Genomic DNA, 8169 nt, shown 5'->3' with positions numbered 1-8169 from the left:
CATTATAATAAGGAAATGTGACCTGCTGAAGTATTTATTTACTATATTTTTGTCCTTTTATTTTGTATATGGCCATGATAAGATGCTGAAGATTTGTCCTAATAATAATAGCTAACAGTTAATAAGTTTTTATTCTTATTATGTACTAGTGACATTTTTATATTTTAAGCATTTTATATGTATTTTGTTTAATTCTGAAAAGAACCCACAAAAATACGTCAGGTATGGGCACTATTATTATTCTCATATTATATATAATGAAACTGCACACTGAAGTAAAATAATTTGACCAGAGCTACACATCTTTTAAGTTACAAAGTATCAAAGAAATTGCACCAGAGGGAATTAAGCAGACACAGTAGATTTTATTCAAGACTATTGTAATAGGTGAGAAAAATTGAACTCAGTGCTAAATATAAATAGGCAGCTAGGGATTTATAGCCAATGAGCACAGTGAGGGAGTCAGTGGGTAAAAAAACTATAAGAAAAACTTGGTTAGTTTATAAAGGGTGGATATATTCTTACTATACTGGTTTGGTGGGATAAAGCTAATCCAGTTGGCAGGTCAGGAACAGCAGGCCGAGAAAGAGACCTAGTTGAGAAGAGGGTTCAAAAAGGCTGACTGGAATTTGCTTCTTGTTAGTCTCCTGTCTGGTACAAGGAGAGAGTCCTTATTAGTTCCTCCTCCTGTGCAAGGAAATAAGATATTACTTTTCCTCTGTACAATGTAAGTCTGTTTTTCATTCAGTCACCCTTCATTAATTAAAGACCAGCTTAACTATATGTTAATAATTGGCAGTAGAGGATATTTTCTGAATGGTGTTAGCCATCAGGCATTTAATAAAAATGACATTTATGTGAAATATACAAATAACAACAAAGATTACTTGTTGAACCAAACTAGTAATGGAGTTTCTGTGTCAAAACCACAGTTAATCAAGGATTCTAGATACTCAAAGCATTTTTAGAGAGTGTAATGATCATGGTAGTGGCAATCTAATTGATTTCCTGGTTTTCAATTTAAATGTTTGGTGATGGCATATACATTAAGAGGTTAATAGGTTTATCCACAACCATGGTTATTTCCTAGAACAAAGGCACCGACAGTGCAAATTTCTGGTAAAGTTCCTGAATGGACCACTTAGCAGCAGTTCCAGGCATGGAGTTTGCTCATACATAACGTGGCATGGTGATGAGTTCTTTGCAATTTATAAAAAGTCATCCTGCTTCATCTCACGGGACTTCTCTAGACCCAGTGGGAAAAGTCAGCTAAAAGACAAACTAGAGTATCAGTTATGATCCAGGAAGTCAGATTTTAGTTCTGAGTTATACCAGTTCAGGAGGACAGGAAAAAAATTGAAATTTAGGCTTGTATAGTTGTACTCAGCTACTGAAGAAAAAAAAAAAAAGAAAAGAAAATTTTGCAAGGACTGACAAAACGTTCAAGATGACAGAATCCAGTCCAGTTGATAGCAAGATAACAAAACCATATACTATAGTTTACAGAGGACTGAAAAACAGTTCAGAGGTAATAAACGTGATGAGAATTTGATAACGCATAGTGATGAGTTTTCTACTGAAATATAAAATTTCGGGAGTCTCTCTTGACCATGGCCAAATTCGTCATTGCGGGATTGGCTAAAAGATGTGTGTGAAAAGAATACGTGGAGTCACAAGAATTCTCCTATCATATGGAGAGAGCTGTTGGATCGTGGAGGAAAGGGTTTGCTTTTGGGAGGGTATAATGAGTTCCTGGAGCATGCCCAGCTTTACTATGATGTCACGTCTAGCATGACGACTGAGTTGATGATGGTAATTGTTCAAGAGAACCTGGGGGCACATATAGAAAAAGAGCAGGAGGAAGAAGCCCTGAAAACTTGCATCAACCCCTTGCAGGTCTGGATCACCAGCAGGCAGAAGAATATCTCAAAAGCCTTGTGGTGGAGACCCAGGACCTGGCGTCACCCGTCCTGCGTAGTGTCTCCATCTGCACGAAGGTGGAGGAGGCCTTCTGCCAGGCCCACGTCATTGTGGTGCTGGACGAAAGCACTGACAAGGAAGTGTTCACTCTGGAGGACTGCCTCCGAAGCAGGATGCCTCTGTGCAGGCTCTACGGGTACCTGATAGAGAAAAATGCTCATGAGTCCGTCAGAGTCATCGTGGGAGGGAAAACCTCTGTGAACCTGAAGACAGTTTTACTCATGAGATATGCCCCACGCATCGCACACAACATTATTGCCGTGGCACTGGGGGTGGAAGGTGAAGCGAAAGCCATACTGGCCAGAAAACTGAAAACAGCTCCTTTGTACATTAAAGATGTGATCATTTGGGGTAATATCAGTGGAAATAATTACGTTGATCTGAGAAAAACAAGGGTGTACAGATATGAAAGTGCTATTTGGGGACCTCTTCATTATTCACGCCCTCTTTTAAACTTGATTTTTGACAGTGAGTGGGTAAAAAGGGAATTTGTGGCAACTCTTAAAAACTTGACCGCCACACGAAGACAATTTGGAGGCATTTTGGCTGCACACAGTATAGCCACTACGTTGAAATACTGGTATCATGGCTCACCGCCTGGGGAGATTGTATCTTTAGGAATATTGAGTGAAGGCCAGTTTGGTATTCCTAAAGGGATCGACTTTTCTATGCCTGTGAAATTTGAGAATGGAACTTGGGTGGTTCTTACAGATCTCAAAGATATTGAAATAAGTGAACAAATAATGACCAGAATGACAAGTACGTAAAAAAGATAAAAGGATCTCCTTACCCATCACAGAAGACAGCCAGGAAGAACAGGTCTCAGATGCAGCAGATTTTCTAAATCGGATTCCTCAAACCACCTTTGAAAAGCCACAGAGTCTTGAGTTCCTAAATGGCTTTGAAGGCAAAACTGTGGAATCCTAACAGATCAAATTGGATGAAATACATAATTACTTGGTAACATAATAAATATAGAAAGAATTTACATAAATGTCTATATTGAAGGAAGAATAATTTGAAAGATTTATGTCAGTCTTAGATAATACCATGCAAGGCAATTAAATCACTGTGACAACATAAAAAAAAAAAATTCAATTTACACCCAACTTCTTTTTGATAAAAGAAAATTAAAATAAGACATTCTTGTTTAAAATATAGGTTTGTTTTGATCAGATTTGGCCTACTTATTTACATCTGTTACAAGGATGGTAATTAATCACGTAGATATTTTTAAGTTTGATTTGCTGAAAGTCTTCATAGGGAATCTCAGATTGGACTTTGAGAAATCTCTTGGGTTTGTAAGCCCAAGGCAAGAATTCACCACCAGACTTCACGGAATTGTCAAAAAAAAAAAAAAAAAAAGATTTTCTTTACTTTGCTGTAAGGGTAGGAAATATTCAGTCTAGGTATCATGTGCATTTACTCAAGCACACTTTATATAAATGTTGGCTCCATAAAGTCAACCTCAGTTCTTTAAAATTCTTTAACCATATCTGATTTTATGCTTTATTTTCAAATATGACATTCTAATCAAAGACTTGATTATTTAATCATTTTTTTCCAATTATATTGTTTCAAGAACTGATTTTTGCCAAAACTATATAAATAATTTTGCTGCCATGAAAAAAAAATTCATCAAAGATTTCCAAATTCTTGAGAAATCAGGGTAGGATAAGAAGATAAATGTTTAATTTTTAATTACAGAATAAAATCCAATAGATTGTTATAAATTATAGATGGCTTAAGAGAAAACAGAACATTATAGCATCATCAATATGCCAAACAGGACCGATAATAATCCTTCATCAGCTTATTCAGCCCTAGGTAAATATTTTTTTGCTTGATCTTAGATTAGTAGTTTCATGAACACATTCATTTCTTCACTAGAGTTCTAGAAATCCTGACTTAGCTCAATGATGTGGTCTGAAGAGCATTTAAGCAATGTCATCAGAGACTTGTGTCTCAAATTACCTGGCATAGTCACTTTCATAGATTTCTAAGACGGTCCCTTTCACTGAAGAAAAAAAAAAGTTTAGTTGTAGTTGATTACAAGAGCTTTTAGAAGAAAAATATATTAAGATCTACAATTTGGTAGCACAATACAGTGACTATAGTCAATAATAATTTAATTATACTTTTAAAAATAACTAGAAGAGTATAATTGGACTGTTTGTAACACAAAGGATAAATGCTTGAGGAGATGAATACCCCATTCTCCATGATGTGATTATTATGCATTGCACATGCCTGAATGAAAACAGCTCACGTACTCCATAAATATATACATCTACAATGTACTCACAAAAAATAACAATAAAAAATTAAATTGAAAAAGAGAGCTTTCAGGGAAACATCAAAATAAAATAAACTATTTTTGGATGGTTGAGAGATCAGAGTAGGAATGGAAAGGTCTGGCAAAGATGAGTAGAGAAATTGAGGAGGCAGAGGTGTTGAAGTTAGACATGCCATATACAATTTAAAGAAGCAGAAAGGAATATTTCCCAAAGAGGCCATTGAATTTCAAGTATACTATGCAGTATTATTAACTATAGTCACATGCTGTACATTAGCACTTATTCATCTTGTATAACTGAAACTTTGTGCTCTTTGACCAACATCTCTCCATTTTTCCCTCAGTCCCTGGAAACCACAATTCTACTTTCTGCTTCTATGAGTCTGACTGTTTTGGATTCCACATGTAAGTGAGCTGATGCAGTATTTGAAATTTTTTAAGAGGGCAGAGGTTAGATGTTAAGTGATCTTAGCACAAAAAAGAAGAAAAAAATGGCATTTATGGTCGAGTGCAGTGGCTCATGCCTGTAATCCCAGCACGTTGGGAGGCCAAGGCAGGTGGATCAAGAGGTCAAGGATTCAAGACCAGCCTGACCAACATGGTGAAACCCTGTCTCTACTAAAAATACAAAAATTAGCCAGGCATGGTGGCACACGCCTGTAATCCCAGCTACTCAGGAGGTTGAGGCAGGAGAATCGCTTGAACCAGGGAGGCGGAGGTTGCAGTGAGCCAAAATCATGCCATTGCACTCCTGCCTGGGTGACAGAACAACACTCCATCTCAAAAAAAAAAAAAAAAAGGCAATTATGTAATATAACAGATATGTTAATTAGATTGATTATGGTTATTATCTTGTAATGTATACATATGTCAACACATTAAATTGTACACTTTAAACACGTACTTTTTAATTTTTGAACTATGCAGCAATAAAGTTGAAAAAGGACATTTAAATTTCAAATTATTCTTCAGAATATCTCTATGAGATTGCACAAAAAAAAAAAAAATGAAATCACCACTAAGAAATAGTATCCTAAATACTGAAGAATTGAAGTTTAACCAAATGATCTCTTAATGAGAATTTCCAATATTCTTAACCAACAATACCTTTCCAAAAAGAAAAAAAAAAGTCTAGGACTCTATCCAAGCCTCAAAAGTATACTCAGAATCCTGAGAATCAAAATCTGTCCTCATGGTGCTTCAGTGGACTGTCATTTAGAAAACTGAATCAGGAGAAGGACTCGTCAATGGATCTCTGATTAATCAGTCAGGAGCGAAGACAAAGGTTTCAAAGGTGCACCTGAGGTCCTGGGTGAGAGATCAGCGTCCAGTGATAAATCTGATCATTAAAAGCATCAAAGGTAAATTGCTCCAGATTTAGTTAAACAGGAAAGAAAAACTTTATTCAATGCTATTGCAATATGGAAGAGAGATTGAATGCAACTCTGAATAAAACAGGTGAAGTTGTTGTGATTTATCAAACTGTAGTGTTAGTACTTTTCATCTTTCCCAAGCAAAAATCTTAAAATAATTAAACTTCATTTACTCCTTTTAATACATATTCCATTTTATCATCATATATTTCATTGCACATATATAAAAATATATATGCATATATATTTTTAAAACTCACCACTGGATGAATAATTGTGGTTTATAATATGTGTTTTTGTTTCTATGTATCCATGCCTTTACTTTTTCTGTGTCTTTTATTACCTCGTGCATGTCTCACCTTCTTTCTGGCAATGCTTCTATTTTATTTTATTTTATTTTATTTTATTTTATTTTTCATCCGTATTTATCTTTTGCTTGCTGAAGAACACATTTTACTATGAACTGAAGTTCAGATCTGCTGGAGTCAAATTTATTCAGCTTTTGTTTTTGTGAAAATTTCTTATTTCACATTATCTTGTATACTATTTTTCACTGGTATATAAATCTAAGTTGGAAATGATTAACTTAAAGCACATTAACGACATCAATTCAGAGTGTTGTAGCTTCCATTGTTTCTGCTGAAAAGTCAGCCAACATTTAAATGGTTGTTTCTTTGGAAGTCATCTATTTTTTTCACTGTTCTTTGTCTTAGTTATTCAGCAGTTTTACTACGATAAGTTAGGTATGAGTATCCTTTTTATAAAAAATACAAGATTTCTGCTTGGGATTCATGAATACTGATCTTGATAGCTTTCATCAGTTTTTAGAAATTCTTAGCTATAATTTACCCTATGTCTTTTGTCCTCTGTGCTGGGTAACCTCCATTTACCTCTTCAGATTCATTCCTCATATTTTTCTCTGCCTTTGGTGAGTGACATACGTGAACTACGTCAACATGATTCCCTTAACCTGTCACTTTGAGTTGGGTTTAGCAAACATGGCCTTATTGGAAGAGATCAGAGAGATGCAGCAATGTGAAAGCAGGATATGTTTCCCTGGCTTTCTTGCTATAAGAAGATCTTGATTTTAATTATTGTATTTCCCCACTCTATAATTTCCTGTTGGTTTCTCTTTTAAAAAAGAATTTCTCATTAACTGCTTAATTACTGAAGTTTTAATTTACTTTAACATAGTAAAAATAGTTATTTTTTGGTCTATGTCTGATAATTTCATTATCTGAAGGCCCTTGGTGTCTGATTTCTATTTTCTGCTGTTTCTGCTAGTGTTTAGTCATGTGTTCTAACGTCCTCACTTGTTGTATTCACCAGAAATGGCGTTTTGGAAATTGTATATAGAAATAGTCTGAAGCTGATTATGTTGTCTTTTTGAAGAGATAAGTAGAAGCACTAGTAATCTAGAATTATCTCAAATAAATTTCGGGGATTGAGATTCATTTGCTAGAGTGGTCTGAATTCCCTGCAAGTGTTTGCCTATATCTGGTTCTAATTTACTCCTAAAAGTCATTCCATTAGGGTTCTAAATAAATTGTGAGGACTTCATCAGATGTCCTCTCTTAGTGTGCCGGATTCAAATTCCTATTCTTTGGTACCACAAGGCTTTCAAAATTGTTAAAGGCTTTTTTTTGGTCTCTCCATCACCCTGTCCTATATTGGTAAATTATCTGCAGGAAAAGTGGCCTTCAACTATCAGGCTTCTTTTCCTGGGACTCCATCCTCTCTTCTGGATCGTGTATTGATAATTATTTATTATCATGTTAGTTCTCCAATATCATCAATAAAATTTTTAAAGTATATTTTATTTGACTATCATAGTTATCAGTGGTAGTTAAATTATGTTGTCTGGCATTACTAAAAAGCAAGTCCCAAATATATTTCAAATCCATTCAGCTGTGGACATTTGTAATATATTTCTATCTGCTGTTTTTCTCTCTTCATCAGCTTCCTTCCAATTTATTATCCGTAATGTAGCAAGAACTATCTTTAAAAATGCAAATCTGACTTTTGACTATTACTCCCCTCGTTTTCCTATATTTAAAATGTTTCAAAGTTTTCTTATCTTTATCACAAGCAATGCAAAATTTCGTAACTTGACTGCAAGTCTATGGTCTGCCCTCTCCTTATCTCTGCAACCTTACTTGTACCAATCAAAATTGGCTTTCTGTTTTAGTCACACGAATTTCTTTGCATCTTTCATTCTTATTATTTTTCCTCTTGCCATATACCCTTGAACATGCTTATACCTATATACAGAATGTTCTTCCTCTTTTTTGTCTAGATAATTCCCATTTATTCTAAATATTCTATTTCAACTATTACTTCTTCAAATATATGTACCCACAACTTTTCTCTATAAAAAGTCTGCCTATTTTATGATCTTTCCATACCATGTATTATAGTTATAATTTTGCTTATTTTTTGTTTTAAATTTTCATACAATAAAATTAACTATTTTGATGCAGTTATATTAATTTTAACATACGCATATTTGCATAACCACCA

At 34.6% G+C, this 8169-nt stretch overlaps 1 pseudogene; it reads left to right on the top strand.

The window, feature by feature from the left end:
• Positions 1-1610: 1610 nt before the first annotated feature.
• LOC105508177 lies at positions 1611-2907 on the top strand (annotated as a pseudogene).
• The last annotated feature ends 5262 nt before the right edge of the window (positions 2908-8169 follow it).

This window comes from Colobus angolensis, unplaced genomic scaffold, assembly GCF_000951035.1.
Source record: "Colobus angolensis palliatus isolate OR3802 unplaced genomic scaffold, Cang.pa_1.0 Scaffold159, whole genome shotgun sequence".
Taxonomy (NCBI): domain Eukaryota; kingdom Metazoa; phylum Chordata; class Mammalia; order Primates; family Cercopithecidae; genus Colobus; species Colobus angolensis.
The sequence above is the reverse complement of the archived record's forward strand: the minus strand, read 5'-3'. Positions and strand labels throughout refer to the sequence as shown.